This window comes from Labeo rohita, chromosome 18 (assembly GCF_022985175.1).
Source record: "Labeo rohita strain BAU-BD-2019 chromosome 18, IGBB_LRoh.1.0, whole genome shotgun sequence".
Classification (NCBI taxonomy): domain Eukaryota; kingdom Metazoa; phylum Chordata; class Actinopteri; order Cypriniformes; family Cyprinidae; genus Labeo; species Labeo rohita.
Window position 1 is genome coordinate 25,112,457 of NC_066886.1, and position 25,895 is coordinate 25,138,351.

The 25,895-nt window shown below is 35.6% G+C and overlaps 1 protein-coding gene across 2 annotated transcripts in view; it reads left to right on the forward strand.

The window, feature by feature from the left end:
- The window catches only part of cd276 (CD276 molecule), a 125,256-nt gene that overhangs the window by 40,452 nt on the left and 58,909 nt on the right, over nucleotides 1–25,895 (forward strand). The window lies entirely within an intron of this gene.

A 25,895-nucleotide genomic window follows, 5' to 3' on the forward strand; every position in this document is an offset into this window, starting at 1 on the left:
GCGAAACAGAGAGGCGGACAAAGCAAGAGAGAATGATAGTGGCAAGAATGAAACCCTTTATTAGTCCTTGTCTCCTTCTTTTCCTCACCGGTCTAATTTGAATGTAATTAGCACATGCATTGGTAGGAGAAACAGCAATCTAAATGAGAGTGTTGTTCAATCCTGCTTCTTGATGGAGCCTGTATTCATTACTGTCGCAGACGCAAACAGCACTTTTCACAGTGAACACCAGCCTGATTGGCCTGGTGACAAGGTCACGCTGCTAAACAGCCCAAACACACACAGACACACATGCTAGTTCAACTACCAAAGCTGGATTCATGTGTTCAACCTGCTGGTATTTCTTCAGCCAGTGTGAACCCATGTTCACAACTAGAACGCAAAAATATTTGGCAGCACAACTGTTTACATTGTTAATAATCAGAAATGTTTCTTGAGTAGCAAATCAACATGTTAGAATGATTTCTGAAGGATCATGTGACACTGAAGACTGACGTAATGATGCTGTAAATTTAACCCGGGACCTCTCGCACTCCATGCGAGACCAAAGACTTGAATTAAATTTAGTGCTTAAATGGGGTAAATACATTTGTGTTGTGAGATCGAATTTTAACTGGTAACATTTGAATTTCGTTCGTTAATACGAAGCCCCTGTGGCAATTTCGTAGCGGCCAAATTTAGTGTATATATAGTCAGGTGAATGGAGGATCTCTTGTTCAATTGATCTAATTGTACAGTTATTTGCAAACATTTTGTTTGAATATTCTGAGTTCAAAACTGTTAATTCATTATTTTTGTGAGCATGATTTAAGTGCGTCAGAAATGGCATTGGTAGTGGATACATATTAGGAGTGTCCGTTTGAAGAGCTGCTTTTATCGTGGACAAAAGAGTAGTTATTGCAAATTGTAGAGTCTTATTAAATCAAAATAGCTCTCAGGTATAAGACTTTGATGGAAACACTGCAAAATGTCCTGGAAGGCTGTCTTATTGAGTTGGGCATTTTAGAAATGCCCTTAGAAAATGCTAGTGTTGTGGAGGAAGTAGCTGATCCTTCAGTTAGTGTGAATGCTGTTCGTTTGAGAGAATTGGCACTTAAAGAAAAAATAAATCAAGTTAGAAAATGGCAAATTTGAGTTGTTAAAGCGGGAAATGGAACATTAGTTTCCCCTCAAACAAATGGAATTAGAGATGAGCGCTAAAGCAGTTGCTGCTGGCTCTATTGTGAGTTTGATGTTGGCCAAAATCAGAGGATGGTGCCTCCTTTTTGTGAAAAGGACATTGAGAAATATTTTTTGTCATTTCAAGAGAGTTGCTGCTTCTTTAAAGTGGCCTGAAAAGGTCTAGTCGTTGCTTCTGCAGTACGTGATAACTGATAAGGTGCAAGAGGCATATGCTTTGCTGTCTATAGAAGAATCTGCCGATTACAAGACTGTTAAAGCTACTGCATTAAAAGCTTGTGAGTTAGTCCTGGAGGCGTACAGACAGCGTTTTAGACACATCATGAAGCTTCCAAATCAGAATTCTGTTTGATCGTTGGTGCACGTCTTAGAAAGCAGACAGAACAAGTTAGACAATTAAATCTTAAGTAAAAATTAAAAATTGTTTACCTGCCTCTCTTTCTACTTATATAAACACAATAGACACACTCCACAAAGCTGCTACACTCTTAAAAATAAAGGAGTTTTAAAAGGTTCTTCACAGCGATGCCACAGAAGAACCATTTTTGGTTCCACAAAGAACCACTCAATTAAAGGTTCTTTAAAGAACCATCTCGTCCTTACCTTTTTATAATCTGAAGGACCTTCTTTCGCCACAAAGAACAATTTTTGAAAAAGAAAGGTTCTTCAGATGTTAAAGGTTCTTTATGGAACCATTTAGAAAAAATGTTTTTTTCTGTGGCATCGTAAAGCACCTTTTTTTTAAGAGTGTATTTTGGCTGATGACTTTATTTTAAAACATGAAATTGCATTCAAAGAGAAACCACGAGAGAAAAGTCCTGCCGATCCACCTGCTTTGTCACCTTGTAAGTCGGCCAGTAAAAAGCCTACCATTTTGACTGGTGACAGGATTTGTTTTTATTGTAAAGCCCCTGGTCATTTAAATGCAAACTGCCCCGTTCTTAAAAAGAAGTCAAATATTAATCCTGTTGGTCTTTTTGACTCTATTCCAAAACTTGTCTGCATTATGCCCAAGTCTGATTGTGGTCATCTCAAAACTGGATATGGACCTTTCCTGCATAGTGAAACTGTGTTCATTCCCAGTTTGAATAAGCCTGTGCCTGTTCGTATTCCTCAGGACACTGGTGCCAGTCTTTCACTGATCATGGAGGGAGTATTGCTGTTGTCTTAACTGCCACTGGTACTGCTGTTTTGGTCCGAGGTTTTGAAATAGGAGTTATGGATGTTCTGTTACATAGAATTCATTTACAATATGAATTGGTGATGTGGCAGTGGGTGTTCGTCCATCTCTTCCAATTCCTGATGTAACATTTATTTTAGGAAATGATTTAGCTGGAGGTAGTGTGTGGAGTGTGTCGAATGACCTGAGGTTGTCTTGGTACCGCTCGTTGCTGGTGCTGATGATTCCATGCTTAGGTAATCTGATGTTTTCTCTGCGTGCACAGTTACCCGCTCAAAACCTGTGGCAAACCTGCTGATTGCTTTGTTTTAGATGAAGATGACACATTCATTGCAAATAACTTTGCTTTTTTCTGTTCCTTGACAGGAAAAAGTAGGTCTGATTCCTATTAGTGCTGAAAAGGATGCTTGTGAAGATTGTGTTGACTTGTCTTTGGGTCCCGATAAATTAATTGCTGCTCGAAGGTCAGATTCTACTCTTGCCCCGCTGTTTGAATTGGCTTGACCAGAGCAGAAGAATATGAGTGCGCCCCAGGCATACTTTCTCTAGAATAGAATTTTGATGAGAAAGTGGATGACCACTAATTCTCCTGATGACTGGAATACAGTCAGCCAAAATGTAGTTCCAGTAATCTATCGAGATGTGATTTTAAGTGTTGCACACAATGGCCCGGCATTTCACTTAGGTGTTTTAAAAACATTTGACTGGATTTTGTGAATTTTTTATTGGCCCAGTTTAAGCGAGATGTTTTTACATTTTTGTGAGACTTGTCACGTTTGCCAAGTTGTAGGGAAGCCTAACCAAATAATTCAACCTGCACCGCTTTATCCAGTTCCAATGGTTTTTGAGCCATTTGAACACATAATAATTGATTGCGTTGGACCTCTTCCATGTTCAAAGTCTGGGTACATATACCTGTTAACTATTGTCCGTGACTATGCGTTTCACTGAGTCAGTTCCTTTCCGTTCCGTCACTTCTAGAGCAATCATTAAGGCAATCGTTAATTTTTTTCCCAATTTTTGGTTTGCCAAAAATAAAACAGAGTGATAATTATTATAATATTACATCTTGTATGTTCTCTCAAGTGCTCAAATGACTCGGTATTAAACATAACGTCTCCACTGCTTATTACCCTGAAAGTCAGGGTGCATTGGAGGTGGTCTTACCAGACCTTAAAGTCTATGTTACGTGCGTATTGTTTTGAGCTTGAGAGAGACTGGGAGGAAGGAATTCTGTGGTTGCTTTTTGCTTCACAAGAAGTGGTACAAGAATTATTTGGGTTTAGCCCTGCAGATCTTGTTTTTGGTCACAGTCCTTGCGGTTCTTTGACCATATTGAAAGAGAAGTGGTTTTCTGATCCACAAAGCACCACTGTTCCTGAGCACTTTTCACAATTTCGCACATGTTTATCCCAAGTCTGAGAATTGGCCAAGCAAAATCTTAAGAAAGTGCAAGAGAAGATGAAAACATTTGATAAGAAAGCCAGAAAATGGAGTTTTAGTCCTGGTGACAAAGTCTTGGTGTTGTTATCGGTGCCTGGTGGGTCGATGCAAGCACGTTAGTGGTGCTTATGTAATCAAAAATAAGTTGTCAGGTCGAGATTATGTCATTTACTGTACACTCCTGATCGCCATCAACACTCTACAGTTTTTCATGTAAACATGATCAAAGCCTTTTATGGGAGAAAGACAGATGTCAAAAAAGCAAAGAATTGTGTACAGGTACCTTTCGTTTTATAGTCTAAGGTATCTGCTGTTGGGTTGCTCTCATCTGAACTAAAAGATGATGATGATGTAGGACCATCTAGATGCACAGATCCGAGAAAGCTGATATCAGTAAATTGGCAAGTTTCCAAGGTTGTTCAGTGACACTCCTGGAAAGTATTATATTATTGAAAAGGAGGTTTTAGCAGTGTACTTGTTTAGCTGTCATACTACGATCATAACCAGCTTACTTTTTTTAATTCGATGCACAACATTAATCAGCGTCTCATGCGCTGCAGTTTATATTTGCAGCTATATGACCTTGACATTAAGCATGTCAGAGATCGAGACAACATGGTGGCTGATGCATTGTCCTGGATGGGATAGACGTGTGGGTAAGGTGCATGTTTTTGGAAAAGTGTCTTTTAATAGATGCTTATTTCTCTTATGGTGACGGTTCACTTTTGGGGGAAGAAGGTGGTACATGTTCACATATTTTTGTTAGTATTTGTCTGCCTACCTGTGTTTTTGATTGAGCAGATATCCTACAGCTGTGGGCCATAAAAGCATGCTTAAAAGAAGTCACGCTGCTGCACTTGAATGGCGGGACTTGAGCAGGCGTCAAGACTTAATGTGATGATCAAAGTTAATTTCCTCATAAAAGATATTACTCACACTAGTACACTAGAACCTTCATGAGTACACTGGTATTCTAGTACACTAGTACTCACACTGTTACATTATACCTCACACTAGTTATCTAGAATCTACACTTGTACTCCAGTACCCATATAAGTACACTAGAACTATAGTGCTTACACTAGACATTATAACACACACAAATAATTTTTACTTTAATTCTTAACTTTGTGAGTAGAGTGTGTAATAATTCGTATAACAAACGACAGTGCCAAAACATATCGTACCTCTCATTAGTTTAGGAGTTTTCCTGCTAATGGGACATGTATCATTGGTAAAGGTGAGCTGCAAGTAATAGTTCTACAATCAGTCTACATTTTTTAGCTGATCAATTGTTAGTAAAGGAGATATCCTTCAAGGACACAGTGGCAGTGGTCATTTCTCTCACTGTGTTGCTTCTTTCAGAAAATACGCTTTTACTTTGGCTGTGATTATGTTTCCTGTCAGAGAAATGATACAAATATGTTATTGTCATATAGCATTGTCTTTTTTGTATTGTTATTTTGTGTTATTGTGAACATCAGTTAAGTCTGTGTGTGTGTCCTTTTATGTGTGTGTTTTGATGCATTCTGTTAAATCCTGTTTGGAGTTTGCTTTCACACAGCCTGTCATCTGCCTTGGCTCAGTGATATAAAATCATATTAGTTTCAGCATTTTTAGGGAACACTAAACAGAGAATAGCCTCCTAAAATGCCTGATCTATACCTTCTGAAAGCTTCCTGTTCTCTTCTTTACAACCTGTTCCTCCCTTCGACACACACACACTAATGACTGCAGCCTCTGTTAACTGCTTTTGTTCTGGCCTGTAAAGAACTCTACATCATTGTCTGTTTGTACGACACAACATTGTGTTTGTGCTTAATGTAGTTTCAATTAGATGCCTGGAAATGAAGTTGCTCTGAGATTAACCGGCTCTTCCACTTTACTCCAGAGGCCAAAACTGATAGGAAGGTGTGAAATAACACTTATACATCCACTATGGTATCAACCTCTAATATTATATTATTATATTATATTATATTATATTATATTATATTATATTATATTATATTATATTATATTATAATCAATTGTGGAGTATTACAAATCATTTTTAAGAATATATTTAAAAATATATATATTTTATCAGCTTTTCCATTGCAAAAAAAAAAAAAAAAAAAAAAAGAACCTTTTAAAATATATTACAATAAAACAAATAAATATAATATAATTTTAGAGAATACAGTTCCTTATGTAGTGTTTATTATGCAGAAGTACTATGTAGGCTCCTGAACTAATGTAGATTCTTGACAGCGCCCAATGATTCACAATCTGTTTTCTATACTGTGTGAAAGTTGGAGAAGCTCCAGAGAGCAGCAGAACAGCATAAGTGAACTAATAACTGAGGTCATTGTAGCTCAACGCAGCATGTTAGATAATCCCGTTGAACTTTCGACTGTTGTGTCGCTGTCTATCATAAGTATGAAATACAGAAAGAAGGGACACTTTGAAGTTGACCCAAATGTGTTTGAAATCTGGAGCTCATAGGCTATAGCTTTAATCCCTTAAATGGTGTGGTCTGTCCTTTAATCTGACTCCAGGCTGCTATATTTAACACTGGTCAGGCACACACTCAACATTAAGCTGTCTGATGGGCTACACATTAGTGTGGGTGATTTCTGACCCCTCTGGTCATGGGAAACGCCTCTAGCCCGTCTAACCCCTTCTGACCATTTCACCCTATTGCACCACTTATGTTTTTTATTTATGTTTTATTTATTTATTTTTTTTCATATTAATAGTGTGTTTAATCTCCAGGACCCTCCTTACTCTTTATATGTGCCTTCTGCTGATTTTATAAACAAATATTTGACACTGAATCATTGATCAATGCTGTTTCAGTGAATTTACAGCTGATGCTCAGTTCTGACATTCACACATCATGGTTATGACCGTTTATGCTAGTCAGCGAAGAGTCACAATGAGAGTAGGTTTCAAGTGGCTTTAATTCTTCACTGGAAATAAATACATGCATACATACAGTATATAATAATACATGTAATAATACATATGTAGATTTTTTTGTGTATTGTGTGTAATGTCTGCACCAAATGCAATAGAAAAATAACATTTCAAACAGGTTCTTACAAACTGGGATAGGAGAAAGTATTTAACAATGAAATATCACAGGTTTGGCATTGCATTTTTAATGTTTTTATTTTTTAGCTCACTATCCATTTATTGCACTTGTTTATTTGCATGTTTTTTTTTTTTTTTTTTTTTTTTTTTAATGTGTCATTTAAATATTTCCATATTTCCATATCCATTCAACATGGTTAAACAGCTGCTGCTGCTGCTACTACAACACTGGTACACTAGTACTTTATTACTCACACAAGTACACTAGAACACAAACTAGATTTTGTGCTCTGTATTTCACAAATTCCATCCAAGTGCACACACACACAGCAGTGAGTCGCGAACAAACACATCCGGAGCAGTGGGCAGCCAATTTTGCTGTGGTGCCCGAAGAACAGTTGGGGGTTCGTTGCCTTGCCTTGGGTTTCACTTCAGTTGTGGTCTCAGCACTGGTCTTTCACTCGCCCCACCTACAATCCCTGCTACTCACACTAGTACTGTAGTACTCACACAAGTACACTAGAACTCACACTAGTGCTCACAGTAGTACTCACACAAGAACAGTTGATCTCTCGCTGGTACTAGTACTCTAGTACTCACACAAGTACACTTGATCTCTCACTAGTACTACAAGTATGCTAGTACTCACATAAGTACACTAGTACTCTAGTACTCACACAAGTACACTTGATCTCCCGTTGGTACTACTAGTACTCTAGTATTTACACAAGCACACTTAATCTCCCACTAATACTACTAGTACACTAGTACTCACACAAGGACATTTTAACTTCCACTGGTAATACTAGTACTATAGTACTTACGCTAGTACAGTTGATCTCCCACTAGTACTACTAATATGCTAGTATTCACACAAGTACACTAGTACTCCAGTACTCACACAACTACAGTTGATCTCTCACTAGTACTACTGGCATGCTAGTACTCACACTAGTACTCTAGTACTCACACAAGTACACTTGGTCTCCCACTGGTAATACTAGTACTATAATACTTACGCAAGTACTATGGTATGCTAGTACTCACACAAGTACTCTAGAACTCACACTACTACTCGTACTACTCTAGTACTCACACACGTACACTTGATCTTCCACTGGTACTACTAGTACTCTAGTACTTACACAAGCACATTTGATCTCCCACTAGTACTACTAGTATGCTAGTACTCACACAAGTACACTTGATCTCCCACTAGTACTACTAGTATGCTAGTACTCACACAAGTACACTAGAACTCAGACTAGTAGTTTAGTACTCAGACATGTACTCTTGTATTCACACAAGTACACAACTACTCTACTACTCACACAAGTACACAAGAACTCTCACTACTACTCACACTAGTACTGTAGTACTCACACAAGTACACTTGATCTCCCACTGGTACTACTAGTACTGTAGTACTCACACAAGTACACATATTCTCCCACTAGTATTACTAGTACAGAAGTATCCCAGACAATAGCTCTGAATATCTTTTGCAATTTTTCTTCTTTAGTGTGTGTCTTGTTTTAAGGATTTGCGGTGTCTAATGCGAAAAGAGATCCTGGATTTATTTCTAAAGTTTGCTAATCCATACTTTTTACTTGCAAACTTGTAAGGAATTCTATCTGTGTTTTATAAATATTCTTCAAGCCCATCTCATCTCATGGCCATAGCATATCGCCTGTGTCGTGGTACGTATCCTATAATGATTTGATGATCCATCTCTGTTTACTCGTGAGCCGCTCTCATCTGGCCCATGTGAGCAGGAAATGCGTTGCATCACTCTTTTACAGCAAGGCAGGCGCTGCGATCCCTGATCGGCTCGCTGTCGAGGGTGTTTTGTAAAGCCATTAAAGATTCACATCTGCTCCCTTCATGCGCTTATCTCACAGACTATCTGCTTCTGTAGTAAACACACAGTGAGAAAGAGAGAGAGAGAGATTGGCTGCAAAAATACTATCTGTTTGCAGAACCAAGTGTAGAAAAAGTAAAATACATGCAAATAAATGATATAGAGTGATATATATATATATATATATATATATATATATATATATATATACACACACACACACACACACACAGATTTGTAAGAATGTGCAGTATTAATCTGGGTGAAATATTCAAATTAAAATGCAATTTAATTTAATTTTTGGCTTTCTGTACTTGTCCTGTACATAGTGGTGGAATTTTCATACAATTACACCTATTTATTTGCATGTATTTAGCATTTAAATATTTATATTCAATTTTATTATTCATTTATTTACCAGACCTTCTGTTTGTGTCTTTGCAGCAGCCGCTCAGTGTTGGTTTAATGGCTCTACGGATGAGCTATAACACACTAGTTCTTATTATGGATGACTTCTTGTTCAGTCTATCCCAAACATCACTGTTTTTTAAGCCAAAGTCTATAAATACTGCAGTAGGGTCGCCAGCATGCCAGAAAGTTCAAGCATCTCAGAGTCCAAAAGCTAATTTGTGTATATGAAACACGACCACAGTCGAACCGAAGTGCTGTAAGTGTCAGAATCTTTTTGTTTGTGCTGCAGCCACTAAAAATGTACCTCCTTACAGAATAGTAGATTGTAAATAAGTAAATGAGTATATAAATAAATAACACGCTGTTTTGTCTTGATCTGAGCTAGTTATAGATGGAGGTCTGGAGGGGAAGGTGGTGATGGCCATTAGGTTTAATTGATGGTTGGGAGAAAGAGAGAGAGAATGAATGGAAATCAAGGCCTTCAGCTTCACTGCTGTACAGAATAAATGAGACTCATCTGCATTTCAGCTCTGCTCACAAATGACCAAACACAAGTAGAAGAGTCCTTGAAAAAAATCAAGTGTTTTTCTTAAGATGATTTGTGTTAAAGCACAAACTCTTGTTGCTTTCACTCCCACTCACTCCTCATTTACATATTTCAAGCTTCAAGGTTTTTGGGCTAAAACGGATCTCTTATTTCTGTGTAAAGCGTCCGTCGCTCAGCCCGACACAGATGGGATCAGAGCATTTGACCCAGAGATGGTGTTTTTCTCATCATATCATGTGCGGCGATGGAGGAGCTCATTGTTGCTGTTTTAATTACATTGTGGAGTAGTAATCGCTCAACTGCCTTCAAAACTTATAATGTTATAAAACATGAAAATATTATAAATTAATGTAAATAATTACTACTATTTTTAATAAGGAGAATGATTAAAACTAAATAAATTATGTATTTAAATAAAATTCTGGTATAACAGTAAAAAAATATAAACAGTCTAAATGATGTGAAGGTTGTTGCTACAGTTTTATAGCAGCTTCCCATCATAGTTTCCTAAGGAGGACAAGTGTGTTTTATTGACTGAATGATGTCATGGATAATCAATAATCTGTCTTACTCAGAGACTGAGTGTTTGTAGAGCAGTGAGGAGAGCAGCTGCTGTGCTTGAATCTCTTCAGACTGATATCCTGTGTTAATGTGATTGACCAGACTCATTTTCTACAAAGCAGATGCTGAATCAAAAAACTAAAAAACTAAAAAAATAAACAAATAAACAAACAAACAAACAAATAAATTAATAATTATAACATTAATAACAATAATATGTGGCTGATAATATGTCTCATTTGGGCCATATTTATAAATAAATAATTAAGTAAATAAATAAAAATGATATTTTGCATAGAAAATGCAATTAGTTTAGTGTTAGCTATTCAACTAATTTTCCTCAGCTGTTCTCCTTACTATAATGCAAAAGACAATGATATTTAAAAAGTAAATTATTTGTACATAATGGTAGTATTTGGTGCACTGTCCATAATTTATGCTGATTTTAATTAAAAAACATTTGTGTTTATGCAGGATGATTTTCATTACTGTATTACAGTAATGAGAAACTAATGAGAAACATCAAGAAAAATCATCATTTAGAATAATTACAATTACAAATTCAGAAGTAAAACATCTGGATGCATTACAGTAATGAGAATTAGAGCTGAGTGTGTCATGTGCCAAGAAAATAATTTCCTAAATATCTGCTGCGGTTTCTTTATGCAATTAGGACTGAAACAATTCCTCGAGTAACTCGAATACAAAAAATCATGGAGGCAAATTATTTGCCTCAAGGCATCGCTTAGTCTATTTACTGTAATTACACACGGAACACTGTGTTTCTCCACGGACCATTATTACCGATGCACAAAACGATAAATGCTGGACATAATTGATGTAATTGATTTTTGTATTTTTATTATATATATTTGTATTTGCATTTTGAATGTACATTTGGCATATAAATTCATTAAATGGGTTCCGTTTTCATGGTTATTAATGTATGCAATTTCAGCAATAACATTTTTTAAAAAACCTTAAGATCTTATTTTCTCTTGTATATTTAGTATTGCTCTTTAATAAAAAAAAATCGCTTCTTATCCGATTACTTGATTAATCGATGGAATAATCGGTAGAATACTCAATTACTAAAATAATCAATAGCTACAGCCCTATATGCAATACATATATCTTTTATTTTGGGCTGAAATATAACATGATCTTAGTTAGCTTCACTCATGCATTCCAATAAACTTTGTTGTTAGCGTTATGTTCATCTGTTTAGGTGGTATTTTATATTATATTATATTATATTATATTACATAAAGTATATATTATAAGTTAAATATATAGTATATAATATATTAAAGAATTATCAAAATTAAGTATTTTTTAATTATATTATATTATAATATTATATTATATTATATTATATTATATTATATTATATATTAGGTTGTGTGACACCAGAGTGTGGCGTTACACCATCAAACAAGAGCGCTGTTAACAGCAGGGCTGTATTTAGAGCCATCACACATACAAACGCACAGTCGTCTGTGTCCAATCAGCCGCTGCTGTCAGGTCGGCCGATGGTGTTGAGAGCTGTCACTAGTGATTGCTTCCTACACCTCCTCGCTCTCGCACAGCAGCTGCTGGTCTTAAAGCTAATTAAAAATTTAGAGAGCCCAACTTTCTCAGCTGATTATTGCCCCTGAAGTTTGTCCGAAAATGAGCAAGAGAGAAAGAGAGCGAGCGAAAGGGAAGAGCGAGCAAATGGAGGAGCAGAGAAATCGATATGCTGGTCTGCCTCCAACATCTTAATGTCAGCGATGTGGGAGAGATGTGCTGTGCTGATGGAGCTCTTGTCAGTCAGATTCTGATGGGCTTCACTCAGGGGACGGGTGACCATCCTTCCCCCCATTCGGGCTGCAGGCCTGCCCTACATTTGCTCGCTCCTTCTAATGAGTGCTGCAATGTGTTTGCTTTGAACCGTACACATGCGCTTAATTAGCTGTCCTGCTCCGCTTCACACTTATTTCTTCCCCGCTCTTACTCTCCCTTCATCCTTCTTTACAGTGTTTTTTAACCTTAAAATGAGAAATAGAAGTTTAGGGATGGGCCAAACTACAAGCTTTTACAATCAACTAATTTTGGGGTTGTCTGGATGACTACTCAGCCTTAAGAAAGCCTTGTATAACTACTATTGTATAAGAAATATTGGGTGGGTTTTTGGAACATAATAAAGACACCCACCCATCTTTTCAACAAATTAACAAGTGCAAGGTGCAATTTGTGGAAAAGGCTTTAGGCTTTAGGCAGAGGTTGACCCAACTCTAGTAAGGCTGTAGGCTTAGTAACCTAGTGCTAGTTTAATCTGTTAACAACGCGCATTATAAACACATCTTTTTAGGCAAGTACCAGATAATGAGTGTCATGTCATGAAATGTTTCTGACAGAAACTGTGTCTAACGTGATCACAATTTAATAAAAACATTGTAAGTTAGGCGTATTAATTGTAATGATTTCATTACAGTGTACTAGATGCCTCTCACCAAACTTTTAATAAGCTTCACTACCATTTTTTTTTTTAATCTCACTAGTTAATTTCACAACTACTTGACCATCATGTCCATCCCCAGCTAGACACTATTATCCTCTGTCACATTCACATACCAGACTGTAAAACACAAAACTTTAGTTTATTCTTAGTGTTTGTCAGTGAATCGCTGTACTGTGGAAGAATTACAGTTTTTACAGTTTTTATGCATCTTTCACTGGCACAAAAGGGTCTTTCATTGGCCTGTTGGTATATTCACTTAACCAGTGTAACACTGCTCTGCTGAAAATGTCAGACATTTGTCTGGATATATTAAGAGCTGCGTTATTGATCGAGTGAGAAGGACGATGAGTTTGTTAGTGTGTTTACATGCCGGTGTCCTTCCTTCTGAACGCTCATCAAGTTATCCGCAGTTATCCTGTCCTTTCAGTCCTTTCATAAGAAATGTATGTGACCCCGTTACTTTATTCTGCTGTGCTCCACCCCATATGATTACGTCTTAGTAGGTTAGAGATGCTAGCTTCTGTGTTAGCAGCATTGTTGTGTTTTTGACATCATTTACTCATCAGTTTATTAGAATATGTCAAACAGAAAGTTAGTGAATTACATTCAGATACAAGATAAAACTAGTGTTGTGATAAGCCATCTGACAACCAAAGTTTGGTAAATATGTTAGCATGCTCTTTCAGAGTGACTTAGCAGTTCACTTATGGCAGAGACAGAACCTGAATTGGAAATTCACACTCATATTGTGGTAGAGCTTTTTCTGAGTGGATTTGATGGTAAGATGGTTTTTCATTAGGGAATTGACTGAATAATGGAAAGTGGGATTCCAAAATGAAGTTAATCAATTTTTTACCAATATCACTAAAAGGAATATCAAAAATAATGACCTGCCATTGGCTGAACAAACAGATAGTCATGCCACAAAGTTCTGTCATTTGTTGAGCCATTGTTACTGTGTGATTAACTGTATTGAATGTGCACTTGTAGTAAAAAAGTACTTGCAGATAATGTAATATTAATTACCACTTTCATGACTCTTTTGTAGCACACTTAAGTACACTTTTAACATGTTATTAATTGTCTGAAAAAAACATTTAATTCAGTTCACACTCAAGTATATTCTGTTAAAATATATTATTTCCATCTTTTTAAAAATATGCATGTCTTTTTCCACAAGGACACAGCAGTGTTTTGCTATACTACAGTGTTTGCTGTGTCTAGATGGATTTTTTTCCTTCAGTCATATGTGTCTGTACAGAGCAATGATGTTTTAGCGTGTAATTTTAAGGAATCAGAAGTGATTTTGAGGGTTAAAGCACGAGCATCTCTCCTGAAAGCTAATAAGACAGCCTTTCATTTTCTCAATATAATTCAGTGAAACTCACAGAAAAAGGAAGTATGTCTGTAGACAAACATGCTGATCTGACAAGAAACCTCAGAGATGCATTTACCCACATCTTCATCTTCTCTCCTCCCCTTTCACACACACAGGTGGTCACAATAAATTTTACTGAGAAAACAACAACAGCGTGGAAGCAAAAAAAGTGATCACCTTCCCCTCATTGTGATGAATGCTTAACGTCAGACACAAGCCCAAAGTCATTTATTCAATCCGAATCCCTCTAAAGGGAAGAAATCAAATCTAAGACCGTCTTGTGTCTTCCTGTTTAGCTAATCCCTGTCCTCTGACATTTCTGGCTCGCCGTCTTTGTGATTGCATTTATTGTTATTATTGCTAATCAGAATTCATGGAGATCCCTTAGTGGGCTTGTTGCAGGGGAGGACAATAAATAGATGGATAAATAAAAATGAATAATCTTTCAAATGTCAGGGAGCTCTGGGAGGGGCAGATGCCAGGATTTCAGATGTGTTTTGGGAGGCACTTTTGTTTTAGTCATGAGGGTGAGGTGTAGTGTAGGGCGATAGTTTCCAACCCAGACTCACTGAAAAAAAAAGGTGCCTCTACCTCGATTTTTGGTCCTATACATACAATTCACTGCATTTTCATGCTGAAATGAAGCTAATTTTTTGCACATTTCCTTGCATGTTTTGACTTGAAACACTTTTATTATAATGCATGATTTGTAAACTAAACATTTTGATGTTTGCATCACATAACCAGCTCCATATGCCTGGCTATTCTGACATAGTAAACTTGCTTAGTAGCGCACCCGGTATAACTTGAGATACGAAGCACTCGGTATGAGTCTTATAAAACACAAGTCACAATAAAAGAGTTTAAAGACTTTGTATAAGCAAGATTAAATGTCATGGATAGGGACAGAGAAGGTAATTATTAATTCTGACATAATTTTTACTTTTTAGGTAACACTTTAGTATAGGGACCAATTCACACTGTTAACTAGCTACTTATTAGCATGCATATTACTAGCTTTTTGGCTGTTTATTAGTACCTATAAAGTACATATGTAACCGTGGACCAAAAAAACAGTCTTAAGTCGCTGGGGTATATTTGTAGCAATAGCCAAAAATATGTTGTATGGGTCAAAATGATTGATTTTTCTTTTATGGCAAAAATCATTAGGAAATTAAGTAAAGATCATGTTTCATGAAGATATTTTGTAAAATTCCTACTGTTAATGTATGAAAACTTAATTTTTGATTAGTAATATACATTAAGAACTTTGACAACTGTAAAGGCAATTTTCTCAGTATTTTGATTTTTTTGCACCCTCAGATTCCAGATTTTCAAATAGTTTTATGTCGACAAAATATTGTCCTATCCTAACAAACCATACATAAATGGAAAGCTTATTTATTCAGCTTTCAGATGATGTATAAATCTCAATTTTGAAAAATTGACCCTTATGACTGGTTTTGTGATCCAGGGTCACATATGTTACAAGAACATATTCTACATCCCTAATCCTACCCAATACCTAAACTTAAAGGAACACTCCACTTTTTTTGAAAATATTCAAAAAAAAATTCCAACAGTTGAGTTTTACTGTTTTCGAATCCATTCAGCCGATTTCTGGGTCTGGCGGTAGCACTTTTAGCATAGCTTAGCATAGATCATTGAATCAGATTAGACCGTTAGCATCTCGCTCAAAAATGACCGCTGTGTAATATCATTGCGCCTGTTGCACCCATGGTACGGCAGCAAAGTTCCTTGATTATTACGCCGGAGTGAGAGTATAGTTCCTAGCCATATCGGTCTAGAAAATCACAACTTTTATTTTCTGTCAGCCTTAGTACACCATGTAACTACAGAAGAGTCAAGTTTTAAATAGGAAAAATATCGAAACTCTTTGGTCATTTTTGAGCGAGATGCTAACGGTCTAATCTGATTCAATGGTCTATGCTAAGCTATGCTAAAAGTGCAACCGCCAGACCCGAAGATTGGCTGAATGGATTCGAAAACGGTAAAACTCAACTGTTTAAGTCTAGGGGAGTTAGAAAATAAGCCTATTTTTTTTTTTTAAAGTGGAGTCTTTCTTTAACAACTACCTCACTAACTACTAACAAGCAGCAAATTGGTTTATTAAGGAGTTTATTAAGGCAAAAGTTATAGTTAATGGTTTGTTAATACTGAGAATTGGACCTTAAAATAAAGTGTTACCAGAAGATATTTTAATAATGTTCCAAAATTGTGTTAATCCACAAGAGTGAATAATGAACATCTTTAGACCCCACTGACTTTCATTGTTTGGGATCCCAAAAAAAAAAAAAAAAAAAAAAAAAAGTTTGTTTGTTTGTTGAATGCCCTTCCCAATTGATCTCATTTGTACTTTTATTCAGTTAAAAAACAGAATGTTTGGACAGGTTTGATGTTACTAAAGGAATAGTTTGGTCACACTTTATTTTAAGATCCAGTTCTCGCTATTAACAAACCATTAACTAGAACTTTTGCCTCAATAAACCCCTAATTTGCTGATTGTTAATAGTTAGTAAGGTAGTTGTTAAGTTTAGGTATTGGGTAGGATTAGGGATGTAGAATATGTCCATGCAGAATATGTGCTTTATAAGTACTAAACAGCCAATATGTTAGTAATATGCATGCTAATAAGTAGCTAGTTAACAATGTAAATTGATCCCTAAACTAAAGTGCTACCAGTAGTTCACCCAAAAATGAAAAATTGCTGAAAATGCCCTCACCCTTAGGCCATCCAAGATGAGTAGATGCATTTGTTTCTTCATCAGAAATGGAGAAAAGTGTCATTCCATCACTTGCTCAACAATGGATCCTCTACAGTGAATGGGTGCCGTCAAAACAGCTGATAAACACATCACAACAATCCACAAGTAATCAACGTTTATCAATTAAAGTCTTGTAAAGCCAAAAGCTGTGGCGTGTATGTAAGAAACAAATCCATCATTAAGGTGTTTTTAACTTCAAACTGAATCAGGAGAGAAATCTGCACAGATCAAGCACTGTTTACAAGCCAAAACAGCTCTAAACAAATATGTGGGTGGGTTTTGATGTGAGAGGACAACAGGGAACTTTTTGACCAGAGGAAGTGTTATTATAGAGAATAGACACATGGTTTGAAGTTAAAAACGTCTTAATGATGGATTTGTTTCTCATAAACATATAGCTTTTGGCTTCACAAGATGTTAATTAATGGACTGGAGTCATGTGGAGTACTTGTGGGTTATTGTGATGTTTTTATCACCTGTTCAAACTCTCAGACTGAAGGCACCCATTCACTGCAGAGGTTATCATTGTCTGGATGTTCTGTCTGAAATCTCCTTTGGTGTTTCATGGAAGAAAGGACATAATAAAGGGTCGACAAAGAGGTGAATTAATGATGACAGAATTTGGGCTCAGCTCTCAGCCCATCTGTCTGTCTGTCTGAGTCTAACCTGTCTTGTACTAGGCTGTGTTTGTATTGGCCCCATAAGGCCGGTCTGCGCTCAGCCCCAGTTCCTTCTGTTCACTGCAAAGCTTGTCTGAGGCTCGACTCCATCTCGAGCCTCCGTCTGGAACCCTTCTTCTCCACGTGGCCTCAAGTTGTGGCGCGGTGACTCTCTCTGTGACAGGTAAAAGGAGCGAGCGATAGCTTTGATCAGCGGTATCAGGAGAGGATAGGCCGGGAGGTGTTTCAACTCTTTATTCCAGGAGATGAAAGCAGAGCAACAGTAGAAAATCCTGCAGAAGTGGAGCCGCTCTGTTCACTCTGACCATGAGTAGAGGGGTGGAGCCTGGAACTCCCGTTGTTGCCATGGGAGACACGTGTAATTCAGAGTCTGGCTGGAACGTAAAACAAGCAGTAATAGAGTGAAACAGTGGGATTCCTAGATTGAACATACTGTACTATTCATTTGCTTCATAGAGCAGTGGTTTTCAAACTGGGGTATGCATACACCTGGGGTATGTGAGGGGGAACATGAACAAAATGCTGAGCTTCGCCATTCATTTAATTCTACCCCAATTTAAAGTAACATTAAAATGGGCATGTATTTCTGGCAAACAAAATATCGCTTTTATAAAACAGGAAAATTGGAGTGCCGTAAACGGTCAAATTATATCAAATTACCTCATCTTTTGTGGTCAAAACTGACTGCATCCACACCAGTAGCATGCGTATGATAGGTTGCCCGCAAAGTAAGCTTCTTTAGCAAATCGTGCTGCTGTTCATTATATATTTAAAGTAGATTTGTAGCACTTAATACCATGAAGAACAAATACTGACACAGACTGTAAATAGAGATTGATTTAAGAAACTCTCTTCGATACAGAAACATGCCTGTAGTTATTGTTTTTCATGTTTAAAATACGAGCAAGAACGCAATTTTCTCCGAATGTCCAAACAATTGCAAATGTTGATTTTATATAACAGTTCAACAAAAAGGTAATATTAAGTGAACAGTTTACATTTTAAATGTTGCCTACATTTTATATTTTACATCAAAACAATAGTTCCAATGAAATCCAAGGTTTAAAACAAGGGTGTTTCGATAGTGAAGAAATCTGCAGCTTTATCGATTCGGAGAGTCAGTTAACATCCCATTCATAACTACAGCCACTTCCTTACTGAATGAATGACTGAAAGGCTGACGCCTTGCTCATTAAGACAGTGACTTGCCGCCACCTACTGGCGATTTCAGTTTAAATCTACAATTCTCATTTAATTTTGCCATCATTTTTTGCTTTCTTTAGTATATTAATAATACACTTAATAGAATGTTAAGAGTATGGCATAAAAGATGACATACAGTTAATAAGTCTAGAAAAAACTTGCACCTGTAAATCAATTTAAGGGTTTAAAGGGTATCCCTTCATGGAAAAGGTGTGACTGTAGTCTAAGTGGGGGTACTCAGAAGAATGTTAAATGCCCCAGGGGGTATGCCACTGTAAAATGTTTGAGAACCACTGCCATAAAGTAATTGAGTTTATAACGATAACATATAAAACTTTCAAGATTCACCTACTTTGAGCTCTGAGGCTTTTATTTATTCTATTCTAATTTCATTTTTAATTTTACTAAATGTATTTTATTTTATTATATTTTATTTCATTGTATTTTTATTTTATTTTATTTTATTTTATTTTATTTTTTTTTCCCAGTGGCATTTGTTTGGCCGTTCAAGATCATAGAAGGTTATATATGTGACACTGGACCACAAAACCAGTCATAAGGGTATCAAAATTGAGATTAATACATAATCTGAAAGCTGAGTAAATAAGCTTTCCATTGATGTATGGTTTGTTATGGTAGGATACTACCATATTCGGCCGAGATACAACTATTTTAATATCTGGAATCTGAGGGTGCAAAAAAATCTAAATATTGAGAAAATTGCCTTTAAAGTTGTCCAAATGAAGTTCATAACAATGCATATTACTAATCAAAAATTAAGTTTTGATATATTTAAAGTAGGAAATTTACAAAATATCTTCATGGAGCATGATCTTTACTTAATTTCCTAATGATTTTTGGCATAAAATAAAAATCAATAATTTTGACCCATACAGTGTATTTTTGGCTATTGCTACAAATATACCCCAGTGACTTAAGACTGGTTTTGTGGTTCGGGGTCACATATAAGTCCACTACCTACAATTTGCAATACATTATTTTTGTCTCATCTTTGTTCTTGATATTTTACAGTCCCTATAGAGCACAAAAATACAAAAAAATACTTCCGTAAGGGTGAATTCTGAACTCTATTCAGTGCCATAATATGCCTGTTTTGTGTCCAAACTGCAGTGCTGGAACATATTGTTCAAAATGTAAGCAATATAAAATCCTCGTATGCGTCTGGTCTGCAGAATCCAGGCACTTGAGAAAGTGTTGGAGGTGAGAGCCAAGATGTACGTACGTCCTTGTGTGTCTTTGGCAACTGAGAAAAAGAGCAGGATAGAAAGAGATGAATAAGGGCTTTCGGAGGAAGATGATGGGTGATGAGAGACATTTGGGATATATCTATAACAGAGGGAAACAAAATCACATCATCAAACAATAGTAAGAGAGAAATATGAGCCTACAGGCCTTAAGGGACAACAGTGCTGAAATGCTAGACTTTTACAACATTTATCTTCATCAGGCCACCTTCAGCCAGAGAGAGAGAGAGAGAGAGAGCGGGAATTCAGCTATATGGATTAGATAGATATCCATACATGGAAAAATTGTAACCTAATTTTTGTAAATAAATAGTAAGAGTAACATATTGCCTATATGGGTTGATACATAAATAACTTGTTTAATAATAATGTAAAAATAATAGTTGCGTCAATCGATTAAAAAAAAAACAATCGCACATTTTTTTCTGAAATTAATCATGATTAAGATCCCACTTGACATTAAAGTTTTTAATTATACTTTTATATTGCAATAATTTCACATTAAATCTTCACATTAATCTAGAAACAACATGAAGTATATTTTTAATAATTGTTTAATGCCATCTTTATGACTGAAGGCAAGTATCACTGATACCAACTGTCTTTTTTCCCTAATACTTAACCATTGACAATTGAGAGCTATCACTTTAACATTTAAAAAATAACTTCTAAATTAAGTGAACTTAAAACAATCTTCACACAAACCCATTATAATAAATGTCCTATAGCTGTGTCCTTCAGCAAGAAAATACAGCCTAATTTAGTAAAGTTATTAAATACTAAATTCTAAATGAAATAAAGATAAAGCTTAAAACCTAGCACCGCCCCTGCATTAATTGCGTTAAATATTTTTTAACGCGTTGAAATGAAAAAAAATTATCGAGTGCATTAACACGTTATTTTGACACCACTAAAAAATAATCTTGTTTAATTTATTTTATAATGTAATTTAATGTAATTTAATTTAATTTAATTTTATATAATAGAAGATTTTATTTTATTTTATTTTATTTTGTCATAGAAGATCATAGAGGTTTACATAATTTCATTACCTACAATCTGAGACACTGTGAGGTTGAAAAAAGTTATATGAATATGATAGGTCAATTTTGTCCTAATTTTTTCTCTAACAACGTGATGTTTTACCTCTGTTCATCAGAGACTGAGATAAATTGGATCGTTATGGTTCAAAAATGTTATAAGCATCTGCGGGTGTAATTTTGTATGATTTAAACTTTCTCTGACCTTCGTTAATGAGTGTGAGCGAGACTGATTAGTCTCCATGAGGTCTGTAAGCAAGAGCACATCACACTTTTACCATGTTCTGCTTGTATGGCCCAAACATAAAGAAATAAATAGCAGTGAATTTAATCAGCTGTCTTATTAACCTTTACAAGAAATTTTTAAACATATCCAGAGTGTAGTTCTGTTTGTGCCCTAGAAGTCAGTGTTCTTTAGGAGCTTTCTCTGCACTTCTACAAATGATAACAAATCTGGCCGCCATTATCTCTGGCTTTTTCTTTCTCAGGGGTCGTGTCAATACATCGATATATATCCTCTGTCAGTTGTCGTCCGGTGCACATCATCTTTGTGCCTGTCTGCAAGTTGCCAGGGGAAATAAAGCCAGATTTTGCAGTGCTTTGCTATGTTATTGACTTTTTTGGAACATGGCATGTTTGAGCTGATACTTACATGGATAACACTCAAAGACATTAATAAACTACCAGCTGTAGCATTGATTTCTAAGCATACGGAATTACTGCATCACATTTGTGTCAAGCCTATTTTTATCTTTTGGCTCAAGATGTTGTGTATATATATATATATATATATATATTTTATGCTCATTATTTTCACAGTCGCCCACCTAGAAGTTCAAGAGCCATCAGTGGAGATATAAGAAAGGCTGCTTTTAATGTGACTGATAGCTGGCCATGATCAGCTTATTTATTTTTTATTTTTTTTATTATTATTATTTATTTATGTTTTTTTGTTTGTTTGTTTCTAGCATTAGACCAGTGTTTTTGGGCAGTTTGCAGTATCCTGCTGTTTTTACTGTCTTGTGCCAAATCAAGTATTTATTTTGTTTTATTTTATTTTTATTTTAGTTAGGTTGACTTTATTTTCTATTCCATTTTATTTTAATTGATTTTGTCTAAAATTCATTTTTGTTTAATTTCATTTGTATTTTTATTATTTTATTGTATTTTTTATATTTAATTTTTTGTAATTATTTTTTTTCTTATTGTTCTTTTTTATTTTATTTATTTTTATATCATTTAGTCTTGTTTTATTTAAATTAATTTAGTCTTATTTATTTGTTTTACTTTGTCTTTTGTATTTTAATTCAATTCTTCATTTTTTCTTCATTTTGTTTTTTATTTCAGCATTTTATTTTATTTTTATTTCATTTAATTTTAATCTAAATTTATTTTGTCTTTTTATTTTTTATTTCATTGAATTTTTTTTTATTTTGTTTAATTTTTTTATTGTATTTTTTAAAATTATTTTATTTTATTTTATTTTATTTTATTTTATTTTATTTTATTTTATTTTATTTTATTTTATTTTATTTATTTTATTTTATTTTATTTTATGTTATGTTAGTTTAGTTTAGTTTAGTTTAGTTTAGTTTAGTAAAGTAAGAAAACATACCGGGCTGGTCATACACATGGGCCTGAAAGCATTTACCGTGGTAGATTCTGAACCCTGCTGATAAAAAGGAGCTAATGAGGAGCCACAACGCTGCCAGCCAAAGCTCTGATTCCCTTCTAAATGAACCATTTATTTGTGTTTGTTCACACTGGGCACTCCCTTGCTTTTATCACCACAGAAAGGGAACAGTGATGCATCCTGACCTGTTTTTGGCTCTGCGTTATCGTCCCGTCCTTCGCGCTGTGGCTCCAATGCTCCAGGTGATTTGTCATTTTCCCACCATACACCAGCTCATTTTTTGACTTTGTTTTTCAATTATCTGTGAAGTGCGGCGCCATATTGTGTTTGCGCTGGCAGCGTCTCACTGCTGTTTAGCTCTTCTGTCTGTTTTCTCCTTCACATTAATGCCTTTGGGAAATCTGGAGGCTGCAATATCTCTCTCTCTCTCTCTCTCTCTCTCTCTCTCTCTCTCTCGCTGTATCGCTGTCCAGTTTACTTTCCTGGGCCGTCCAGAGCCAGAATTCACATAAGGCGTGGTTTATTTGTCCTTCGCGATCTGATGGCTGGTGGTCCACACTGAGAGCTGAAATTATAGCAGCTGCTAATGAAGCTAATTTGAACAATCAAATAAAAAGCATCACATTCTGTAGACAGTCATCTGTGAGCCTGTAAAGAGGACAGAAATCACTGTGGCACTCTATACCAGAAGGAGATTCCATAGGAATCAGATGGGAAGGATGGGATCAGGCCTTTGGTGATCAATTACTCTTACTATACTTTAAATGGCACCTGTTATGCAAAATTCGCTTTTACATGTTTGAACATAAATGTGTGTTGGCAGTGTGTGTACATAACCACCCTATAATGATAAAAATAGACCCGCTCTTTTTTTTTTTAAATCCCCATAAATCATAAGTAGTTTCTCAGAGCAAGCCGATCTGAATCCACAGAATCCGTAAAATGTGATGTAATCTTTTACAAACCCCTGTTGACAACTGTTGACAGACACTGCTGTATTAGCAGAGACCCTGCCCTGAGTGAGCTGCACATAGTTCGCCATGTTTATCTTCACACCAGAGCATTTAAAAGCAGCATTCAAGTAAGAAATGCATCCTTATTACACCCACAGTCTGGGGGGTGTGGGGGCTACTTACAACAACTAAACATATTTAATAAAAAAAAAAAAAAGCCATTTGAAATTAGAACCAATCACAATACAAAACAAAGTAGCATGAGCAGTTTTTTTGTTGTTGTTGTTGTTTATGTGATTTTATCATTTAAACATTTAAAGCAAAGTCAGAATGACTTTAGTTTTGTGAGTTTAGTTTTGTGAAATTATGCTATAACCTGCATAAAACAAAAACAGTAGACAGGCTGAGTTTCACTGTCTGACAGCAGGTGGCGCTTATGGAATAACAGTGATAAGAGGGAAAAGTGCCATCAAAATTTCTCTTAAGTCAGTTCCCTTCAGAAATACATTCATATAGCTCCCCACCCCAGTATTTATAATTTTATACATAAATAAATAAATAAATAAAAAACAGTGATCTTGCTCTGCCTGTTCAGTATTATGTCTGTTAATTTTAGTCCCTACCTTTTATGTTGGCAGAAACTGCAGTTGAGCTTTTATTTTGGTGGGAAACTTCAGCTTTAATGAAGACATGTTTACAGGCGCATCCCATTACAAATTTAGTAAAATACTGTAAATATATTCGCCTATTAAAATGTTGAAAATTATGCTGTTGTGAAAACAAAGTGTAAATAGTGCCCATTGCGCTCCCAAACATGTGCTTACCTCACAGCACATTCAAAAACAATGTTTACCGCATTCACTGTCAATCAAAGGAGCCGGACAAAGGACAAAGGAGCAAACAGCAGATCACTAGCCGATCGCCTGAATGAAGTGCGTGCTTCACTTTGTAACAAACCAAACAGCGCAAACGCTTTCGGTTTTAGTCCGTTTGATGGATACTTGGCCAAAGCAATGACACGAAACAACGTTAAAGTCCTTTTATAAGGGCCGCCACGGTTTATTTAATGAATAGGAAAGACTAATGTGGCTTATTTCCCAGCTGTTTAACTTACATGGATATGGACATAACCGAGTGTGTTTTTGTAACTTATGCGTGTTTTTAACATAAACTTGTGTGTGTAAGAGAACTTAGTTTAGTACTCACATGCCGTGTGACAACCGCTTTCTGTGCGTGTATGTCGGATGTGTTCTCTCTGAAAACTGTGTATCAGAAGTTTAAACTGATATGGCTTGAAAACGCATGATTTCAGCCCGATAGACATGATAATCAAAACCAAACATATGTTTCTGGCCGAGAATCTGAGGCACAAGCTGTAATGGCAGCCCTACTCTGGAAAAGGGGGCAGGGAGCACCAGCTCATTTGCATTTAAAGGGACATGCATGAAAACAGCGTGTTTCTGCTTTCACTCAAAATAGGCATTTTCAAAATGATATAATACATGATCTGTGGGGTATATTGAACTGAACATTCACAGACACATTCTGGGGACACCTGAGACTTATATTACATCTTGTAAAAAGGGGCATAATATATATATATATATATATATATATATATATATAAAGATTATTATTTCTAAGTTTACTGATTTCTTTTTTTATCTTAATTAGATTCTATTTATTCATTTATTCAATAAATAATTAAAAACAATGGTTTCTGCTGTTGGGTCATTCCACAAAATCGGTGCCTTTTGCATCTCTAAGAAATAATCAAACATAGATTTAATATAACAACAAATAAATGTGCGATTACAAAAACATAACAATACTATGTAGCTTTCATCAATATTGCATAAAGTCAATTAAATGTTATTTAAAATAATTTAAATTGCATTTATGCTGGTAAGGGTTAGGTTTTTGGCTCATCCCTCACTATGATTTTTCTTTTCAGAAGGACTTTTAATTTGCAAAATAAAGGCAAAATGATATTAAAAAAAAATCACATTTGCATATTGTTCTAAATATAGTCTCAATGTTTTGGCAATGTTTTTGGCATTCAAAGTATGCTTTTTTTTTCTATAAAATATAAATCATTTGATTGGTGTCACCTGATTTCATATCAGCCCTGTTACACTTATCAAAAAACCATTGTAAAATGTACATTTAAGTGACATAATTTCTAGGAGGTTAC